The sequence below is a fragment of the Mastigoproctus giganteus genome, chromosome 3 (genome assembly GCF_048544385.1).
Source record: "Mastigoproctus giganteus isolate SK-2022 chromosome 3, ASM4854438v1, whole genome shotgun sequence".
NCBI lineage: Eukaryota > Metazoa > Arthropoda > Arachnida > Uropygi > Thelyphonidae > Mastigoproctus > Mastigoproctus giganteus.
This window is the reverse complement of record NC_143577.1, coordinates 15,760,101-15,784,051: the sequence shown is the minus strand read 5'-3', so window position 1 is coordinate 15,784,051 and position 23,951 is coordinate 15,760,101. Positions and strand designations below refer to the sequence as shown.

Genomic DNA, 23,951 nt, shown 5'->3' with positions numbered 1-23,951 from the left:
TGAAATTTTCCCGCAGAAATTTTAAAAGTGCCTTTTCTTATCTTCCAGTATTAAAGCCCTGATTCACACTCTGCAGATCAGGGTCATAAAATGTTTGCATCGTAGGAAATACTTTTCGTGTTTTTGGTTTTCTTAACGATTTGACAGTCAGCACTTTAAAAATTATAGCATAATATGCGCTATTTGCACATTTTATGGGCTGAAAGTTGGAATGGAGCTGAGTACAACAGTTATTATTGTTGCAGTAGGGTTTTAGGAGCATCAGCGACTAAGGCCATATTGCTCCGTGTAAACTGCGTGTGTTTTGAGAGTTGATTTTCTGTTTACTTGACGAAAAACCACAGTTTCCGGGAGAGAAAACCATGATATCTTCGCCTGAAACCGACTAATTCAGCCACGCTGTAAAAAAAGGCCCATAAAAATTCCTCTCGACTATCAACTGTTATGAAATGGCAATACATTAAGACCTTCACAAACAGAAAATTTCCGATGTCTTCAAGAAAGACAACGCTTTCTTGAAGTCGGTCTACGTATGACAAATGTATAGATCTTTATGTTTATCTTAATGTTTAACACATTGATCAAAAATTTATAGTTTTAAAAATCGTATTATTAGATTGAATTCTTTATATTAAATTTTGTTTAAAATATAAACATTTTCATAAAATTTTCTTTTACTTTTCCTCATATCATACAAGCTCGTGTGCTGCTGGATTCGGCCTGCCCATTCCCTCCCATTAATCCGAATTAGTGATCCCTTACAAATATCTTCTCCATTTGTTAATCCACTCAGGAAATGTCGCCATATCACGATAATCAAGATTTAACACATTCGAGATAAATTTCTCAAAATATTTTCGCTTTAAGATGAGAGATTGAGTCATTTTTATTATGGTAAGTTTTAAGTTGAATTTCACCTTATCGACATTTATAAAAGGGTTATTCACCCCATTTCTGGGTGTCAAACTTTAACTGCTGACAGGTGTCGCTGTCTCATTCCATATGATCTCAATAACGTTTTGGTTTTTTTTTTCATGCCCCCCCCCCTTTAAATGTTTAAACCGTTCGTAACAGAAGGGCGAAAGGGAAAAGTGGATGCGATAAGTTGCCAAGCAACCGCGAAATGCATTCTGATTAGCCACGAAGGTATACAAATCCCATTGCACGTACGTGTGGTGAATTACACTTATTATTTGCATCCCCCGAGGCAATCCTGGCTCTGACAACGATCTAGTCTAACCTATATCAAGTGTGGGAAACTTCTGTTTACAACAGCCCCGACTAGTATTGTGCTGGTTTCAACACCACCATAAAGAATCCGTCTTTGAACACTAACAACTTGCAACACAATACGCAAATACCACAAAGACTATTTTATAACTATCCTGTGAATATTTCATTAATTGAGCTTTATACTAGTTATACAAAGAGAGCTAACACTTCCACAATCGAAATCAAGAACACCAGCTGGACCAATCGAACTGGAACAGAACTAACAAACTGGAGATTTTACTTCCTCTCCCAAGTCCCACAACAAAAAGAAAGAGAAATATCATCCAAATCATTACAATCTTACATTATCAGAAAGTTCTTTTTTAGAATATCACAAAAATTTCTGTAATGAATACAAAAAAAAAAATATTTTAAATCGAAATATGAATGATGTTTGGGAAATAAATATTTATAACACCATCACTTTCAATAAAAAATCGCTAACGATTCGATCTCTACTGCAAATATTTCCTACATATAACTTTTGGCATCTTGAGAGGGCCCTGTAAAGATTCTCAACGAATTATGTTCACTAGCACCAAATGAACTTGGCGGTCCTTATCAGCATTTCCCAGCCTTTTTCTATATGATGCAAAAATCCTCGTGGGTGAGATTTGTCTCATTTATCGTCTGTCATTTAGAAAGGCCCAGTTCAGAATACCGTTAATGACGCGAGGAACTCAGATGCATGAACCAAATTATTACGACTACCTACCTAACAAAGGGTTGTGCAGCATTTCGCCGTGATAACCGCTTGCACCGACTCCACGAGACCGCGGAAGGGTCCTCAGGTATTCTAGACCAGCTGAACAGGGCGTCGTGGAGATTGTCAATGGAACTGGCGTGAACTGTCAAATGCTGCGCTCCACTGCTTTCCACAAATGTTCGATGGCATTGGTGTCAGGGGAATTTGGAAGCAAATGCGGGCCTTGTGGCATAGAACGTTCTCTTGTTGAAAGAGATCAGTGCCATCAGGAGACACGGTCACCACGTAGGACAAACCTTGGTCCGAAACAATGCCCAGGTAGGATCTGGCGGTGATGATGTGTTCAATGGGGATTAGGGGATCCAGTGTGTCCATGAAAACATCCCCCAAACATTGATACCGCTACCGCTGGCCTGTTTCCGTGCAGTCTGTTTGCAACTGTTCACCTACTCGCCGTCGAATATGCACCCGTCCATCGGCATGATGGAGCTGGGCACATGAGCAGGTCGCCTAATTATGGAGACGGGGGTGATCATAACGTTTTGGCACATGAGTGCATTACATGTATTACACCTTTTTCACCTGGGACAAGTTAGGCAGTGTCAAGTGAAGATGCAGAGCTTTTTTTCACTAGAGTTTTCCCCCCATCCTTCCGTAAAACAGATAAACCAACCTAACAGCACACGAATCACAGATGTGAGTACACCACTTCCTCGTTACATGGAAGTCCTGGATTTACGCGCCCAGATCGCAAACTCTCAAAACATTTCGTTTACGAAATTCATGATTTGAAGAACTTTTTCCCTAGTTACCGCCCTCTTTTCCCACACCGGCTGGAAAATACCCGAGTTCGAATCTCGTTAATGACGCGAGGAATTTTTAAGGGTCTTTTTGACAATGTGGCTGAGTTAGTCAGTCTTATGAGAAGGTAGCATGGTATTTACTCCTGGGACCTCGAATTTTTCGTCCAGAAAACAGAAAATCGACCATAGAACACAGGCAATTGCAGACATATACAGCATAATATGGTCTAAGTTGCTGATGCTCCTAAAATCCTACAACAACTACTTGGGGTCAGCCACTGGAGTCCTCTCCCATCATTCTTTCCTGCCAAGAGTTATGTCCCAATTTTATTATTTTTAATTCACTCGTCAAAAATTCGGAGATTTTCGCCACACACTTTATCTTTTGCAAATTGCAAAGTTTCAGAAATTACTGGAAGACTCCTCCTTATAATTGTGTAAAAATCTACTTTATTAAATTAAAAATGTAAAAACTGTAATTATTTTAAAAATTCCTTTAACACTTTTATTTTAATTTTTATTTTTTCAAAACTAATGCAAACAAGTGACATTTCCCTATCTAATTATGAAAATGCATCTAGACAACAACGGGTCAATTAGTCGGCCATAGCTCAGATTGTATTGGACTCGCTCCAAGGCAACCCAGGCGTGAAGGAAGCACTTGTACATCGTGTCTGTAATTTCATAGGGTCTAAGATATTTGCTGAATGAAAAAAAAAAAAAAAAAAAGGGGAAAACCCGCGATATTTCAAATGTGGATATGCAGAGGGCATTAATCCTGCATCTATACATACTAGCTGATGGCAAACAACCAGACCAGACGTTGCGTAGTACATCTTCGACACGAAAGAGCAATACTTGGTCGTCACCCCTTAAAAACCTCCGTGCACATCCATAATAAAAGGAAGGGAAGAAATTTATGTAGATACGTTGGCTAGTTAGCACTCATGTTAGCCAATCATATCCCAGATGATGTCTCTTTGCTCCTAACACTTAACACAATACCGAGTAAAGGGCAAAAGTCTAATATGAAAGAATAAACAAGACAAAGTACTGTCTCGCGGTCACTTCATTCCGTACATGGTGATGATTTATGAGATGGACTTCTTGGATTCTGATCTGCGTTGTCAAATGAGAAAATTTATATAATGTGGAATTTGGTTTTGTGCCTCTAAAGACCAACAACTATTACCATAATTTACGGCTCGTGATTCATAAATACCCCACATTAGCTATATTAGATGTGAGCCGTGTATCATTCTTGACCCCTAACTTCCTGTCCTCCTCCTCGTTTAGAATAGAAACTAGTTTACATGGATCTATTTTCCCAGGGTGTTTCACCTTTTATAGGCCTTTTTGGAGATATCACATTACTGTTTCTCTTTTCTTTAAGAAGCGAAACAAAAAAAAATATCGTCTTACCTGTTGGTCGGTGATGTTTTTCTTGTGAAAACCCTTACCCCCACCTCTTTAAGGGAGTAACGGAAACTAGAGACCCTTCCGTTTCCAAAAATTTATTACATATTCCCAACGAATCTTGCCCTGGTGGGTAGCTGAGTTAGTAGAATCGCCGTGCTCCCCACATTGGATGGAAAAAACCTGAATTCGAGAGTCCCGTCGATGGCAGCAGGAATTTTTATGAGCCTGTTCGCAACGAGGCCGAGTTAGTCGGTCTCAGGCGAGGGTAGCATGGTTTTTTCCTACCAGAAGTTCCGGTTTTACGTTTAGAAACCAGAAAATATACCCCAGAACACGCAATTTACAGATGGGGCTCCAGTGTAGTGGTGAATTATCTTGCTGATACACACGTGGCTGCATATCTTCCAGCTGAGGTGCAGCATACAATTCTAGCATATCTAGGCAATTTGCAGAGTTCACGGTGTTTTTGTGGAATCAAAATGGCGTAATCACATGGATAAAGGGCAGTGTGACCACATGTTTACCTTAGGACTATCACGCTCGTGTTCACGAACGGAGTGGGGATTTTCAGATCCCCATATGCTCCAATTGTGTCTTTACCATACAAGTGGAAATGTCGCTTCATTACTAAAACTGGTATTTTCCAGAAAGTACCTATCTTCCTCCACCGTGTAGACGAATTCCTTTCGTTGTGGTTTGTTGTAGGGCTTAATATGAATGATTTGCACTCTAAGCATAAAGTTTCTATCTCTTGCGAACCATCCCGTGCAATGTTTCTCGCGGTATTTGCAGCTGCAAACTTGCGGGCTGGCAGATTTTGTAGGACTTCGGGTAAACATTTCCTGAATTTCCGAAACTTTATCTTCAGATACACTAGGCCTATCTGCTCCTTTCTGATGCAATGCCAGATCGTTGAAACTTCAACCATCGCTTCATTAATTGTTCCGTAGGTAGATTTTCTGGAATTCCCTGGAAAAGTCTCTTTACAGTCACTGGAGATTTGGATTCCACAGCCACAACATGCAGATTGCTTTCTCCTACACTGTCGCCATTTTCATGCTGTACTGTTGCAATGCTTGCTGGGATCACATTGAAAAAACTCATTGAGTTGCTCTGATAACTACAGCAAACCATTTTAAAATATCTATTACAATAAAACTTTAATCGAATAGGTGAGTATTATTTTAAAAACTTAAAACTTTCAATTAGTACGCAGGTTAACTGCCATTTACAACTGGCCCTCTAAACAAAAGTGCCCGTCAAGTACTTAGGTATGCTCATCTTCTCGCTAATTTCACCAGAAATACATTGAATATCGAAAATCAGTATCTCTATAATACCAAAATGGCTGTTTACGACAACTGACAACGAGTTGGTACCTAGTAAAGTTAGTGCTTTTTTATATATATCAGAGGCAGATGTTAGGTAGATGGAATGCATAAATGCCATGAAGGTTTTAGAAAGCTTTGAAAGAGCGAGGGTGGATGGACACCTGAAAGCAGCAAACGAAGCGAATAACCCTGAAAAGGAGGACACGTGAAAGAATTCGTATGAACGATGAATATGCGAAGGGGACCTCGATGCACCGGGATGATTAGAATACCCTATTGTAAGAAGCATTCAGAAAAAGCTAAGGTGGGGGGACTTAACGGTTTCAGCTAGAAAAGAGACGAGACGTTCCGAACAAATAGCCACGGGAGAAAAGAAAGTGATGGGCAAAATTCGACTGATTCAAGACATCATGAAGGGCTGATTATAATTTCATGAAGAGCTAAGCGAGCAAAGGGAGTGAGGTGGACATAAATGGTTTCGCCATTCCTAATAACCGAGGTTCCTTCGTATTATATACAATACTTCCTTTAGTGGACTAGCGAACTGAAAAAACGTTACACTTCATTTTAGAGATGCTCGTTTAACATAACTTCAACAGATGAATAAATCTCCAAAGAAACAATTTATCTTTCTTTCTCACACACAAGCTGAGAAGCGCTTAGAGAACACAAAAGGAAAACTAGTTTCCCACGTCAAGCACACTCTATCAGGTGTGTAATTGAGGGCGGTATTGCCGATGCGTGTTCATTGTATGTATCCACAAGCGATACAAAGACAAGTTTTGTTCTATCAAGACGAAAGTTTTTGCGAAATGGGGTCACCAATACAAAATGACATTTGTAACACACATGAAAGTGGGGTCCTTCATCAGATTTGGTGGGTTCCTTTCTTCATCAGAACTGGGTCCCTTCCTTCATCAGAAGGTGAGGTTCCTTCTGATGAAGGAACGTGCCTCTTCATACGCGGTTTTGGATATATCGCGGGGTATGATCATGTCCCCCAAGGTGAATTAAGAAGGAAAAAAAGTAGTGTTCAAAGAACTAGCAATTTCATATTGGAAACTAGAAAAAGTAAATCTGTACATCCTACTACCGTAAGAGGTGAAATTAGCTAAAAATTGACCTTATATATTCTGTTTGATATATTGAGTATTCGGTTGCAGAGTAATTTTTGTAAACAACAGACTACAGTAATTTCTGTAGATGTCCAGTTTTCCCCTCACCTAGTTTTTAAATCTATGTTCCCCTCAATAAAAGTTTCTGTCATAAAATTCCTACTAATCATTGCCACTTGAGAATCCTAAAGCATGGTTTCATTTTATGTCACTTTGAACAGAATGTAAATGAATTTCCATCCTCTCAACAAAATAGTGTCTCCTCTTGTTTTTTTAGGTGCATCAGCGACTAAGGCCATATTGGTCCGTGTATACTGTCTGTAAATTGTGTGTGTTCGTTCTGTGGTCAATTTTCTATTTTCTGGAAAACCTAGTTTCCGGGAGGGAAAAAAAAAAACATGCTACCCTCGCTTGAGACCAACGAAATCAGCCACGTTATGAGAAAAGCCCATAAAAATTCCTCCCGTCATCGACAGGACTCGAACTCGAGTCTTTTCTACCCGGTGTGGGGGAGGACGGCGATTCTACCAACTGTGCTACTGACGAGGGCACACACAGTTGGTAGAATCGCCGTCCTTCCCACATCGGCCGGAAAAGACTGGAATTTTAATCCCGTCACTGACGTGAGGAACATTATGGGTCTTTTTTCACAAGGCGGTTGAGTTAGTCGGTTTCAGGCGAGGGTAGCATAGTTTTTCTCCCTGAAACTCGAGTTTTTCGTCCAGAAAAGAGCAAGTCGACGACAGAACACATGCAACACACAGATATTATATATGGCGCAATATAGCATTAGTTGTTCATGCGCCTAAAAACCTACTGCAATCAAGAAACCAACCACCAGCATGATTCCAGTTCAAAATTCTCTAAACGTTCTCAAGTTTAATATCCTACGTTCCCTCAAAAAGTTTGGCCGCTTTTCGATTAATTCATGGATCGCAATTATAGTAAATCAATGTTTAGCATGCACTTGTTTTCTAATGGACTAAACCCCTCCCCCTCCATTCAGAAATGTATATCCCTCCTTTTTCCATGTATGGAAACCAAGCAAACACCTATAAAAGGCCTTTTGTATTCCACTTATTTATTAAATACAAATTATTCTTAAGGCATTTATTACGCAATTTTTCTAACACAATATCTAGAATGGAGAGGGGCGTTTCGCACTCCACTAAAATAGCCTTTATTCTGTACCTCAGGAATGCTCCAGTAAAGTAGTTCAGAATTTAAATTGAAACGATAGTAAAGTTGTTTAATACCACTAACGCACTATATTTGCATTCACGCAACAAAATGCACAGTGAATTATCCAAGATTTTAAATAGCAACGCCTAATTTAACAGCCCATTCTTTCCAGGACAATACTATGAGGTAGGGCGTGAGGGAAAGGATAATGAAAACGTAGTCAGAAAGCTTGGTTTTCTGACTACAAACTGTGTTGGTTGCGTAAAAAAAATCATCACGTTGCTTTGCCATCAAAGACGGCCTTTGAAAGTTTCTTAATCTTGGGACTACGTAAGACTACGCATAAGCAGACCATTACCGGATAAGCAACATAATTACAGGATTTCTTTCTTTTTTTCTTCCCTTTATTTTCTTTTTTTACTAAATTTCACACCGGGTTATTGTAGTACTTAGCAAAATAGCCACACTCCCCATCGCGTGATACGATCTCCACAGAAAACTACCATTGGGTTAAGGTCTTTCGCTCCATCGGAAGGTAAAAAATAATACAAAAAGGGGTCATCCTGTTTCTGACACGCAAATGAGTGCACCTGAAGCGTCAGTTCGTCTCCGCAAATTTCCTGTCGCTCATTAAACTGCATCTAGACTGAACAGTTTCTTCACACAAATGAATCCCAAAAAATAAATGAATATTAAAAAAATAAAAATAAATAAATAAATAATATAATAAAGCAATTTAAGTTACACGCAACAAAACAAGCACTGTTAGAACTATTTTCAAGAGAATTATCTCACAGTCCGGTTTAAAATAAACCGCGTTGACTACAATTTCTTTCTGACCTTTAACCTTTTCATTAATTAAATTTGGGTTATTCTTATAACAGCCACCAGGAGGAGCATACGAGTTTTTTTTTTTTTTAATGTTCTTTAAATCAGTTACTACTATAACAGCCACCAGGCGGCGTACGCAAGATTTCTTTAAATATATTCTTTATATCTACTACAATTTGAAGCTAGGGAGAATGAACTGATGAAATTAAAAACAAACATGACAGTGGTAAAATGCCGAAATTCATACAAAATAAAAATTTAAAAAAAAAAGGAAAAATAAATTAAAAACAAGTTAAAAAATTACGTACTGAATTGCAACTGAATTTGTTTTCTTAAAAAGGTACATTACAGAAATATTGTTTTATGTTAATCGAAAATTGATATCCATTTCTGTCAACCAGGTCACATCCTACCCATGCATCACGAGATTTCCAGTGAACACAGCTCTTCTTGGACTAATGTTATTACTGGAGTCCTCAAGGTTCGGTGTTAGGCTCGTTGTTGTTTTCTATAGTTATCAATGATATTGATATATATCAGCCTTAATTTCCAAGTTTTCAAATGATACAAAGGTTGGCAGGGTCGTTATGACAGTATGCTACTACAACAGGATCTAAAAAAGTTGGGCAGATAGACTGAAAAATGGCAACTGAAGTTCATTCAACATTGACAAATGCAAAGTACTGCATATGGGTAGCCGTAAATCTATAGTATCGTACCAACAGTGTGGTACTACACTCAGGGTAGTGGAAAATGAAAAGACCTGGACGTAATTGTGCAGTGAGATATGAAGTTCTCTGAGCAATTCAGACAGGCTTCCAGTACAGATCATGGGTCTTAGTTGAGTCTTAGTTAGGAAGCATCTTCAGTACTGCATATATGTCTGTAGGCCTTATTTTAGGAAGGAGGTAGATCTGCTGGTACTGGTGCAGAGAAAGAAAACGAGGTAAGAAAAGGGTCGTCTTACCAAGCAAAGCTTCCTTTCTGCAAATTGCAGGGTCTGGAGACTAGGCACCTGCGGGATGATCTGATTGAGGTAGTGTTTAAGGCTTTGAATGGATTGAGCAAGCTCAGTGCGCAGTGCTGAAAATCTCCCATACTACACACGTGAGGGGGCATAAATTCAAATCGAGGAAGGATTGTTGCAGGATAGATGTGGGGAAATTTGCCTTCAAGGCAAACTTCACATGGCCAGCGGGTGTTTGAATGTTGGAATAAACTTCCATATGTTGTTGTGGAAAGGGATAGTTTGAACAAAATCAAGGAAGAATTTATTTTCAAGGAGATTCTGTTCGTCCACTCATAATTATTGGAGGGACGGACAGAATCTTCCTTGAACAGATGACAGATAATGTGAGATTTTTTTTTTTCTTCTTTTTTTTTGCTGATGCATTATAAGCTTGCTTTCTTGCATAACTTGCCACTGCTAACACTAATACTAACCAGTTTTCCAGTAAATGAAGATTTGTAGATATGCTGCTGGCTGGATATTAATGGTAGGGCAATGTGCGGTACGATACACCATTTGAGGATACAGTATTCTGTCATCTCATAGTATTATTAGCTGCTTTGTTGAAAAACAACAATCCACTTAACAACTTAATATCAATTACTTTTTCTTCTAAAGAAAGTTCTTAGGGGGAGTGGGATCAAAAAAAATCAAATTATTATATTAGGGGCTACCCGTAATTCAACACATAAACCCGTATTTGTGTCTGTAAATTGCTTGTATACTCAGGTTAATTTGCCTGTTTTGCTGGACGAAAAAACCCGAGTTCCTGGGGGGGGGGGACCTTGCTATCTACTCCAGAGACCGACTAACTCAGCCAGGGAGTGAAAAAAGCCCATTAAAGTTCCTCGCGTCATCGACGGGATTCGAACCCAGGCCTTTCCACCCGGTGTGGGGAGGACGGTGACGATACCACTGTGCTACGCACAGACAGGGAAGTGGGATGTTAGGATTCTTTCTGGGTATCCTAATCTTCTATCTTCCTGAAAGAATTATACTGATTATCAAAATATTAATATTGATAACAGCGCGGTTATGATTTATTACGTTTTGGGTAAATATAACACTTATTAGAACCCAAACTAATTAGCATATCTTCATTGATGTACTTTTCTTTATTTCACAAATTCCGAATGGTACTTGTTATTCCTCACTGCACGCTCTGTACCTAGCGATTAACGGTAAAAATGAACTGAAAGAAAAAGAAATTGAGGAAGAGGTTAACTAAATGAAGTGTGACTGGCTGGTCTGCAGAAAAACCGCAAATTCACAAAAAACAAAAGACACCCAGACAGCAGATTTCAGTTGCCTACTACGCATGATGAGAAACTGGTTCAGTTCCTTTTTCTTTTTTTTCCCTCCCCAATAACAAAAACTATTTCATGCGTGTCTTGTTCGTCTGATCGAGTTTACTGACTCCTTTTCTATTCTTCGTTCATCCATGAAAGCATTTTAAACAGTCTCAAAAGTTGTGATCTCTTACCATCTTCCTAAAATTAACAAAAGTACGATATGCAAACACAAGTTATCACATGGTATGATCGCAAGTTCTTAGAGTATGATCTGTTGGTAAGGACTGGCTGCGCTCACAAAGTTAGACGGTTATGTCTTTCTTGTCGTATCGGAAATGTTTCGCCCTGAAATGCTTCATTAATACCTGGATTGTAATGGATTCTTTCAAGATGGCAACACAACTATCCACCATGCAAAATTTGTATCTGAACGGTCGGTTCGAGGTAGGAACATGCCCAAGATTTCTAACATCTATCCTGGCTAAATAATTCTCTAGATCTGAATCAAGTTGAGAATGTACCGACCACAATACAGCAGCTCACATATATCCTGATTTGGACAAAAGGTGGTCCTTGCTCTACTATGTTCTAATTTTTTGGCCAGTGATTGTATTCATGCTTTGTAATGCAGTAGGGTATTGAATCAACTGATTTCTGTAAAATTCTGTAGAAATTCTGTAATCCTCCTATGTGGTCCTGGAAATGACTTTCTAGGACCACATAGGAAATGCTGTATTTCTAATCTATGTATATAAAAACGGCTAGTTTACATCTGTGATGATGTAAACTAGTCGTTTTTATATACATAGATTAGAAATACATTGATTTGAATTATTTATTAATTTCGACGTGGCATGACATCCGATATAAGGATAAAGTTTTTCCACCCTTAGAAGAATAATACATGAGGAACGACGAGAATCAGTCCACAACAGCGAGCGTGCGAAAATGAATCAATAAAAAAAGCCGATATCCTAAAAACGTGTTGCTAGTGTTTTGATTTTGTCTCGCAAGACTTCTTGAAACCATTAATCTCCTCTTCAGTTCCGGGTCAGCACATCACACTTTTTATTTGGTCGATCGTGAAATGCGGCTTTTGGTGAACAGGAAATTGTACTTGGGTGTTGGGAAGCCGTAATTAAATCGCTGACTAATTACGTCTAATGACTGCCCTTCTCGCCATCATGTACACTTTAGTGATCATTAACTGGTGTGAGCAAAGCGGCCTCAATACCACTCTCTCATCTTCGTTGGGGCTCTAATAAAAACGTTATACAAACGGGAGATCTATTTTCATCATTCCCATATGCTCCTTACTGCTTCATTGAGATTTCTCCATTCATTTCTAGACTCGATTCTCACTTCCCGACAAAAGCGATTTTAAATATTTTATTTTGACAGTAACATAACAGTAGCAGCGTTCAAGATTTCTAAGCTAATTTACAGTTAATGCAGTTCATAACTGCATTAACTGGAACTGAGTGTAACGCATGCTTTGCTGCTGATTTTTAAATTGATTCAATCCAAAAATATGTGGAGGTTGAAGGTAGGTTAAACTATTACTTTCCCTTCCCCAATGGTCCTGTATATAAGGGCATATACGGATGGAGGAGAAGAGGGAAAAGGGTCTTGCAGTTATCTATAAGAGGCAATGATTACCAGCAGAAACAAAATAGATAATAATGTTGTTAAGAGATTTGGTCGTGCGGACACCTCCTCTGCGTGTTTAAAGCAAACAAATAATTGCAGAGTACATATCACTTTTGGATGGGTGAAGTGTGGACGTTATCTTTTTGGACAACGTGCAAGGGCAAAGATCGTTTTCTTTATTGAAGTGGTGTGTTCGGTAAATGGCTGTTGCTAACTGAACAGTTTTGACTTTTAAAGATCATCTGCTGAAATCAGTATTACGGTTAGTGAAGAGAGTGTGCAATCAGATTTACTGCATCTTTAGAATATCATTGATCGAAATTATGAGCACCAGACAAATCTTTAAAATGCTTTATTCAGGCAGTAACATAAAGAGATAGTATTCAGCCGGGAAAAGTTGCGATATATCTAAATAATTGGGCCCACCTAGCATGAGTCGGAGTCCAGATGGCAAGGATCCCCAAAAAGTCCAACAATGATTTGAATAAGTCAGGTAATGTGCGAACTGCTTTCGTAGAAGGGAGGTTCGATAATCAAATATAACGTACCTCAGAAGTTAAGAACTTCTGTACTGCACCCCCAAAGAAGTGTTTACCAAAACCTGATCGTGTGAAAAGCTGTTAGGTGAGATTTGTGCAGCAGTTCTAAATAAGTGCTAAAATTTTAAAAATTCATCAACCGTGCCCACCATGTGTATTATGGTCTGTAAATTGCGTGTGTCCTATGGGCGATTTGCTGGCATAAAATTACAGTTTCCTGGAGCGTCACTGACGGGATTCGAACCTGGGCGTTTTCCAAACGGTGTGAGTAGGACGATGACGATACCACTGTGCTATCCGCGAAGGTTTTTGTATGAAGGAACTAGAAAAAAATCAGAACTGGCCAAAACTCTTAACTGGTCTTAAAGAGGTTTCGCAGGAACCAACTAAACATACTCTGAAAAAAAATATGCGGCCAATTCGACTTTCCTTTTCGAGTACCTTCCCTGGTTTTAGGTTCAATTTCAATGCGAGGGACTCACACAACACGCTGGAAATTGGGTGTCAGTCTAACATTTCCCTGTTGCGTAAAGATTAAATATCCGGAAGGTATTGAATTAAATCCATTTAGTCTAGAGATGAAAAAAAAAAAAGGGTGAATTTCTAAAAAAATTATGGGTTCCATAAATAAGCTAGCCAAAAAAGGCTAGTCAAGACCTGTATTTAGATGCACTTATTATTACATTATGATGTCGTATTTTAAATAAAACCTATTTCACTTTCAAAAAGTTATGTGACTTTTGGATTATAAAAATTGTAATCAGCCTGGAGAAAGTGCCCGCTTCCAAAGCATGGCTTCCAGACCAGTCCATCTTCTACATATCCGTCAATGTCATCTCTAAGAGACAGAATCGAATGCCAATTTATTTAACAAGTCCCAAGTTATTAATCATTGGTGGAATGAGAATTAGTTGTCCGCTTGGGCCCCATTAATAACAGCACAGGAGCAAAGCTCGATCAATACCAGACAATTCTGATAAATCCCGCAACCAAAACGCCAGAAGGTGACTGTATCGTCTGACACTAAACAAATGTAACTGTCGTCTGCATCGGAAAATCAAACACGCACAATAAAATGTGTCTGCCATTGTATCTGTACTTCCTACGACATTTGTCCTTCCTCTATCTTGACATCATCTTTCAGCAAAAGAGGATAGTTTGATGGGATATTTCTGGATGTAATTTGTCATTCCTTATCTCTGCTACCGATGTACGTTACATCTAGTCAGATATGGCGGATCCGACAAAGGATTTCCTCAAAGAAAGTTTCGTCGACATTCCCAATTACCAAAGAATTTGTGTCTGGAGCATCCGTTGTTTCTTTGATCTTTCATTTGACATTTGGAGACCTCATCTAAGGCATGCGCAAACACTTCCTGAGGCAAACATCCACTAGAAGAGACACATCATAGAGAGGGAAAAGAAAAATGTAAAAAAAGTGTCATTTGTCAAAATAAACGCGGAAAAAAAGCTAATGCATGCCATCTGTTGCTGAGGCTATTTAACCAAGGTCATGGTCGGCCTTTACCTGGAGCGCTTCTGTAGTTTCATTTTTTACCGGACCTGGCTCGGCATTTCTCATTGATGTCCCGCGGCATGATATGAAGGTCAGAACTTCAACTTCCCGCCGAGTGATTGATTTTTTTGCGTTCGACAATGAAATGAGGCGAGATTTAAAACCAATTCTTCACCGTCCAAGATTGGTAATTTGTGGCGGTCAAAATGGCGGGAGATCTAGAAGGTATTTTGTGGTTTTTGGGGCGTCGAAATAAAGGTTTCAAATTAGCTCAGTATTTCCAGTTTAAACCGATGATTGAAAGTGTCATCAATATTTGTTGAGTAATTTCAGAAAACCACTAATGAAGAACAATGAATTATTTCCAAAATGTCAATCTTATTGTAACTTAAAACAACAAACAAATTCAAGGTAGTATTTTGGAATAGGAAAGAAATTATAAATGAGACTGAAGTTGCTTGGCCAATACATTAAAGTTTACTATGGTTGATCATCGTATTAAAACAGCCTAACTATAAGACACAAAGGTAGTACAACAGAATGTTGATTAACAATCCTAATACATTGCATACGGATGGATTTCTGATTTCTCAATACGCATATTAGTGGGCAGCGATTTTACAAAACTAAATTAGCACAATAAACAGCACAAGAAGAGTTACTTCTTAGAAGTAACACTTCTGGTGGTTAGTGCTTCTAACATCACTGAATCACATAAACAATGAATTCGGAATCTCCCATAGTCAGTGGGTGAATTAACGGAGCATAAAAACAAAAGAAATTGGAAATCAGTTTTTGATGAATTTCCTTTATTGCAGAAAGCGCGTAAAAACTGTATATGGGAATGAACAAAGAACGGTTGCAAAAATGTATACAAAAATATGTGCAAAAATATAACCGAAGTACTTGAATCGAAGAGGTTACACGGTGTGATGTGTACCAAAAAGCACACAGTACTATAAAATCCGTGTGACCAGATCACGTCAGGTAACATCAGACTGAAGTCATTTCCATGGCAATCAGGAACAGTCAGGCAGGATCTGACAAACTTCCAAATGTTTGGAAGGCTGAGAGAGGAAGCTGAACATGTAGAATGTTCAAAGACTACTGTCCTTTGAGTCTTTAACGAAGAGGAAATTGTACAATTTCTTGGATTTAAAACGTTCAAGTACAATTCAAGTACAAATTGCTTGTAAAACATCACAAAACATGGGAACCCCCACCATGCGAAGAATCCTACAAAGAATGCACCAGGGGATAAGAGACCTTCACGGAAGCCGCTGAACCTGGTTACCATCCAGAAAATTCGTCTGACTTGGTGCCCCGGACGCAAACAGACGTAGGAGAGTCATATGATCCAATGAGCTCCATTCATGCTTTTCATTACCAATGGAACACAATGTGGAACACGACAAAATGTGGTGTTGCAGTGCCTTGTGTGACTGCTGGAGAAGACATAATGGTGTGGGACATGCCTATGTAGACGTATCTACATACTTGGTCCCTGACCGGCTAGATGTTTGTTAGTTTGTTTGTTATATAGGAGCATTAGCAACTAAGGCCATATTGCTCCGGGATATGCGGTGGTCATTCCCTGACCTTTCCGCATCCTCCGTATTTGGTGGTGACGGGCTCGAACCCCGGTCTAATCAAGAAGCGTGTGCTACGCACTGCTGCTCCTTCCCACCTTGCTACGGAGGCGCCTGATAGGCTAGAGGGCACCTTGAATGACAGAGACACAGGGCTAAACAATCATGCTGCATTTTATCCTATGGACAGGGTTTTTTTAAGATGACAATGCAATCCTCCACGATGAGTGAAAGAATGATTTGAGGAACGCGAGAACGACCTCAAGAATTGTTCTGGACAGCTCAATACTGGATCCGGATCTCAATCCCACTGAGCATTTTTGGAATGAGTTGTAAAGGCGTGTTCGTCAGCACAATCTTCTACCAACTGAGGAGAGTTTAGTTGCACGAATGTCCTTTCTCGTGTCACTTTTAACCACTATTACGACTCCATGACATGTCGTGTCGACACAGTGATTTTCGAGATAACGGCAGCTAGTAGCTAATGAATGGTCTTTGCAAAGTATTATACTTATTCTGTGCCCTCGTGGGTACAGAATAAGAATAATAGTTCGCACCTATACTCGTGCGTAGTACAGTTGGTACAATTGCCGTTCTTCCCACACCGGGCAGGAAAGACTTGAGTTCGAGTCCCGTCGATGATGTAAGAAACTTTTATGGGCCTTTTTCTCAAGGTGGCCGAGTTAGTCGGTCTCAGGCGAGGACAGCGTGGTTTTTTCTTTTGAAACTCGGGTTTTTCGTCCAGAAAACAAAAAAATCGGCCACAGAATACACACAATTTACAGACATTATATACGGAGAATATGGCTTTAGTCACTGATGCTCTTAAAACCCTACAACAAAAATTTATCTATACACTGTCTTGCAACTCAAGAGGGAATGCACAGGCTATAGAGCAGTTTTTTTTTTTTTTTTACCGGTCGAGCAACTTCTCTTGCCACCAGTCCTCGGTAGTTGATGTCCAGTGCTTTTTCATCAAGACACGACACCTAATGAACAAAATGACGGTTCCAAAAAAGCTCGCGTGAGAACCAGCGAATGTTGTTCGGCAAGTTCTAAATGCTTAGTTAAAGTGTTAAGGTTTTCCTTTCAGCCTCGTGAAGATGTAGTACACCGCTTGTTTGGTCGCGTGCAATCACCTAGAAGAAAGGTCAAATTAAGCGCTCGGACTCTGTCATTACATTTTTATAAGTAGTAAAACGCCGATTGCCACGAGACTGCACCGCGCCATGAGAACAATAGCCTCGTGAGGTTAAAAATTCAACGCTTCATAGTGATTCGCTGGTGTGTGACGTGCATCTCATTGCTTTTCACGGTTTGGGAGAATTCTGTTAATTGTATACAGAACAAAAGACATTTTCCTCTTACAAGACGGAAATTGTTAAATGCAACAGAAATTCTCAGGTAGTGAAGGCTTAAAATAATTTACAAGCCCAAAAATAGAATTTTTTAGAAGAGATATACCTAATTGTGTTATTCGTGTTGTTCAGGGAAATGAAGGGTATCTCGGTAGAGCGAGGTATGTCTGGGACCTAAGTCCACTAAATTAGTTCAGAGATCAAAAAACAGAAACTACTCTTCCAGTGCCTACTGCACATAATGGTTATCCCCTCCTGATGTCCCAACACTTGCTGTTGTTGTGGTTTTAGGTGCATCAGCGACTAAGGCCATTACTCCGTGTATAGCCTCTGAATTGTGTGTTCTGAGGTGGAGTTTCTGTTTGCGGGACGAAAAACCAGTTTCCTGGAGAAAAAACCATGCTAATCTCGCCTGAGACCGACTAACTCAGCCATATTGTGAAAGAGACCCATAAAAATTCCTCCCGTCATCGACGGGTTTCGAACTCAGGTCTTTTCCACCCGGTGTGGGGAGGACGGCGATCCTTCCAGCTGTACTACCCACAAGGGCCCAGCCATTGCATTACACCCTTGTTTCTTAATAAGCCAGTAATGAAACATTCATTAAAATCTGAACCATCCTATTTAATAATATGATTCTTCACCAGTCTTCAGGCTGGTGATACTGAAGTTTCGTACAAAAATAAGCCGTTTAAGGTCTGTTTTTCTGCAGACTTTAAACAGATTTTATTAGAAATATTCCTTGTCATGTTTATCCTTAAATTAAATAATAAAAAAGTATTCATCCTGGCCTTAACGTAAAGAATAATTATCCACCACTCCTCGGAATTCGTAATAAAGAAATAATGGATTTCTCAGGAGAGCAAATACTTTGGCACATCTGAATTTCAAATTTTAAGATCACTGGAGGTTGCGATCCTATCTAAATATATTTTTATTTCCACAATGGCGCTTATCGCTTGTATGCAATAGAAAGTTACCAGGGTATTGCACTACAGTACTTCAAATTAAAGGCATTGCCCTTTTGAGAAGTATTATTATTACTATTTATTTGTAGCATAGTGCGTCACCAGACAGCTGTTTCAAAAAGTGTTGCCATCTTGAAAGCACATAAGCACCAAACGAGTGGAAATTTGGCAAAACGCTTGTGATATAAGGCTGCAGCATGAGAGAAAGATGTCAAGTGACACTAGAAGTATAAATAAAATAGCGTAAAAAAGTTAAGTTTAGAAAAAACGGAAATACATGTACTTATGTTAATTTGCAAAGTTCAGAAATTTCTTATGAACCACACTCGCGGCTTTTTCCCATGCTTGGTCCACTTGGCCCAATTACCAGTTCACAAAACAGCTTTCATTATGCTTTATTATGATTTATTCTGCACTATGGAAAAATGCCACACTTGAAAGTACCATTTGGTGAATATCAACAACTGCTTTGGTAAACGCGTGCAGTGATATGAGAACCCAAACAGAGCAGTGAGGATGAAGGAGGCCCTCACTACCAATAAATGGAAATTTTTTTTTTATTATTACTTTATATTGAGAAAACAACGGTTTTGTACCTGGTACAACAGGATGTATCCCCTATACATAATGTATTTGAAAGACATGAAGTTGGCATCTGAATACGTGTTCAAAAGGGGGATGGGGTGGTCGAACATTCTCCAGACGAAATGGGTGAAAAGGACACGAACACACAAAAACTCTTAGAATACTAAAAAGCTTTCCGAATCGTCTAATGATTTTTCAACGACTCCTAATTCCTGGTGGACAAGGTTGGGCCCTCACCTTTCTCGGGTTGGGGCGTGGAGGTTTACCTACCAAGGTCCGCTGCTTTCGAACGTGATAATTATAATGATATTCCCCCACCATGTGGCCACTGCAAAGTTTTCTAATACTTAAACCAGAGAGTGTCGAATGGACAACTCATTTGAATTCCCGCAACGGACAACCTACAAAAATGAGGGGTCAACCTCGCAATGAGCTACAATACAACCATGAAAACAAACGCCTCCAGGAGGTACACTTCTCCCCTTTACATAGAAATTGGCTGTTAATGACCGCGTCGTAGTTGCCGCCCAACCGTTAGAGCGTGGGTTTCTACCCGTTTAGATGCCTTAAATTAGCGGTTACACTGCCCGAGGAGGAAGCCTGAACTTGGTGGTAATTAGGGTAGGACAGTTGTTTTGACTGCCAAGCAATACACCGACCTCGTCGGGAGAGGTGTTACAGCTGTATGTATGTAAGTTTGTTTGTGAGTGCGTGTGTGGGAGAGACAGGTCGGGACTCTGTGATTCCCACAATGGAGTCTTTATCTGTTAGGGGGTACCACATACCATTTTACAGTTCCTCCCACAGAAATGGAGGGGAAAAAAATCTTTTCCTTTTAGAACTTAAGCAAACAAAAGCTGTCTTTGTTTGCTGGAGTAAAAAGAATTTCACGGAAACTTTCGCTGCTAAAAAGGGGGAAAAAAAACATAAGATGAATCCTGTAGTGTGGGAATCCTTTAAAAACTCTCTCAGGTTGAGTTAGCAATTTAAACCACCGAGTAGACTCTAGTATTAATAGACGTCTAATTAAAATATCCTCCTTCCTGAATGACATGTACATACGTTCTGTATATCTATACGTATACCTGAAAATATACCTTCTGAATCTGAAGTTTTATTTTTTAGCTTTCATCTTATGCAAAGAATAATATGAACTTTTTTAATTATCATCATTTTAAAAAAAAATCTGCTGTACCCAAATCCACTGCATTTAGATGGAAGAACCAGCAGAGAACATTACCCTATCCCACAAATCAACAACTGGTGTAATTATTGATACAACATCTAATATCGTCCTTGAACACAGACGAATTGCAAATTAGAAAACCTGCAGAGCCTTCGGGTATTTGTTATGGCAGGTTACGTTAAGTCCCTTAGCTTCTTACCCCTGAATAAAGGTTATAGTTGGCATCTGTATTTATCTCATAAACACCTACCAACGTCAGAAAAATGATAAAAATGATTTTTTTAAAGCAGAATAATTATTGTGGATAAGCCCTGGAGTCATCACTCTGATCGTCAATAAAGGCAACAACGTTTGCAGTGGAAGCATAACACATCTTCGTCTCCAAAGAAGTCGGTGAAGTCTACCGGAATGCTATGATCACCACGAAAGACATCATTTACATTCATACTGCAGAAAAACGTTATATTGTTTCTGAAACATATTACTGTGAAGTTCTAAGCAAACTGAATACGAAAGTGAGCAGAAAGACCTGAGTTGAAAATGCCCATGAGTGCATTGAACTAGTGGGTGTTATGTCGAAAAAGAATAACAATCAAAAGCCTCATTTTTTCCCCCTTTTGAATACCTCTCGTAATAATAAAATGGTATTTCATTGGTCTCAGCATAAATTAACGCCCTGTGCAAGATGGTCATAACATAACCCATGGTTTCTTTCTTTTTTTTTTTTTTTTTTGATCGTGTGCGCACATTGTTTTCTGGCATATTATGACCGTAATACCATCATCCAAGGAACTACAAACTATTCATAAATAAAAACAGATGGCTATACACAAGTTCTGCAAGATTTCATCCATTTAGTATATTTAGAACAGATGATATCGGACTTTTGCTTTCGGGAAATTAACGCTAACCCGTATAAACCCAATAAATATGAAGATTGGACAACAGGACGTTGCACATCAATCGATGAAAATCCGGACCGACTACCTTACTCCTACACTGCAAAAGCCAAAACACAAAAGCGAACTCCCAATTAGAGTGGTTCGATCAAACTACTACCTCCACATTTCATGTGCAGGAAGCACCGACCGATAACAAAATTGATAAAAACACGTTATCTACCATCCTAGATTGAGGAATCTGCTTTCAATCACGCATCCCCATACATATTAGTCGTTTTCTATTTACCATTATTTGGATATAGGAAAATCGCGCTTAGAACAGACTCGACAAAGTTCAAGTCTAACCTGTTTTACGACGAGGTAATGGTTTTGGCAGACAGCCATTTAAATAATCAGGATGCATTTATATTCATTCTTCACCAGCCCCTATTACCAGCAAGCAAAAATAATAAACGAATGGGAAAAATGTGTAGAATAAATAATTGCAAGGAGAAGGCGAAATTCTTACTTAAAGGCTACAAGCAGAAAACACAAAACAGAGCAGTTCACAGAAGTCAGAGCAAATGGCATTTGAAATAATAAAGTTTCACCTTTTAAAAATGCAAATTACTCTTGTCTAAAAACTGCAGAGAGCTCCTTGAATTATATCATAATGTAGGTTCAGGCGAGTTCGTCTCAGCCAACTTCGACAGTGTCTACTTTTTTGTTCGCCATCGGTGGCCTACTAGGGGATGATAAAGGCATCATTAAAATATTCCTAGATGTTTTCTAAATGCACCACCAAGAAAGCTAATTACAGTTAATTAGTGAGACTTATGCAAATAATTATCACTTGGAAGGGGGAAAAAACTACTGGTTTTTATGCATTTCAAAGGCGTACGTCCCAAAGACTGTTTATGGAGACATAAAGGTCTGTAATTAACTGTCAAAGGGGCAATTATTCAGATCAACGGGGCAGGGGAGAGTACAAATGAAGTAGCAAAAATCTGAACAAGCCTTAGAAAATTATCTCCCATACATGAAACATTTCAACACCGATAGCTCTTGACAGGGAAAGGAGCAAAGTAAGCAATAACTTTTCGCTACAAACCTGTTCCATTTTAATTATACGTTACAGAGCTGGGCAATTAGTCGTTCGCTTAAAGAACAGTTGAGACCATCTAATGGGGTAAGGCAGAATCTCAGTGAGTCGTAAATCCAGTTTGTGTGTACTGCTAAGAAAGACGATATCTATTAAATTAAGATCGCCACTTCCTTAACCAGTACGGCCCATCCGCGAATGGGCGTTTCGCGATACGGCATAGTTTGAAGAGACACGAAGTGGGGATGTCAATCGAAAACCTACACAGTCCAATGGGCGTGGGTTTTAAGCTGTAAGCGGTCGTCAAAAGATGACAACGAAATGTGTATGGGAAAGCTTCCAAAACGAAACCCATCAAACAGGTTAGGGCAGATTAGAAGAGAGCGCCAACCTGAAGAGCTTCTTTTACATCCACATCTTATGGACGTGGTAATGATAGCTGACGCGTTCTCAATCTGGAAAAACGAGAATCCTGCATGAACAAAGAAAACAAACGAAAAGCCTATGCGGTAAATTATTGCTTTCATATAAAACCCAAAGAGGAAGCCAACTCCATATAAACCAGCCATTAGTTAGGTCTGTGTTGTATATTTATACCGGAAAAAATAATAAATATATAAGAAATGTGATTAGCTAACTTCAGGCATCTTTCATTGAGTTTCACGCTGTCTTTTAATTGATACAATAAAATTTATGATTGGTTTTATTAAAATAAATAATTAAAATGTCGAATAAATAACTTGGTCTTAGTAAGAGAGCAAGATATTTTGTACGAATAATAATATATATATATAGTCAGCTTAATTTACAACTGAAATTATTCCGGGACTCGGCTAAGATGATCTTGTAGTCGGTTTTGTAGTGCAAAGGAGTAGCAAAATACTTCCACCTTCGCCCTCGTGAGTAGCACAGTTGGTAGAATCTCTGTCCTCCACAAACCGGGTGGAAAAGACCGAAGTTCGAATCCGTCCATGAGGTGGGGAATTTTTATGGTGCTTTTTCACAACGTGGCTGAGTTAGTGCGTCTCAGACGAGGGTTGCATGGTTTTTCTCCGGGAAACTCGGGTTTTTCGTCCAGTTAACATTAAATCGACCACAGAACACACGCAATTTACAGACAGTATCAGACCATTAGCGACTAAGTCGCTAATGTTCCTAAAACCCTACTACTACTTCAATCTTTAATCGCATATTAGAGTGAACTGAAACCAATTAAATACGGAATTGCATTGCATTCATGTAACGAGTAACTTTACACAACTTCTTGACATAGCCACATTTTTTCTCAATACACCTTTTCCAACGTTTTACCAATGTATGCTGTAGTGGAAAAGTTTTTTTTTTTTTTTTTTTTTTTGTAAAAAGCATTGCACGTTGTAGTCATTACTAAAATGGGGTTTTGAATGCTGCTTTCAACGGTCCAAAAATTACTTCTATGGACAAGTCCTTGATCCAGCGATCAAGAATGATTACACCTTATAATAACCATTGATATATTAAAACACGTTACTAACAATAAACAGCAGGTCAGTGTGTGTGTGTGCGTATATAAATATATTTTAAATAGTTTTATTACATTTTCGTTGTGGAAGTGGAAAATATTTGTTTTATTATTAT

General features: G+C 39.0%; 1 protein-coding gene across 2 annotated transcripts in view; it reads right to left on the bottom strand.

Annotated features, from left to right (window-relative positions):
* Positions 1-23,951, bottom strand: part of LOC150087734 (uncharacterized) — a 176,587-nt gene that overhangs the window by 80,420 nt on the left and 72,216 nt on the right. The window lies entirely within an intron of this gene.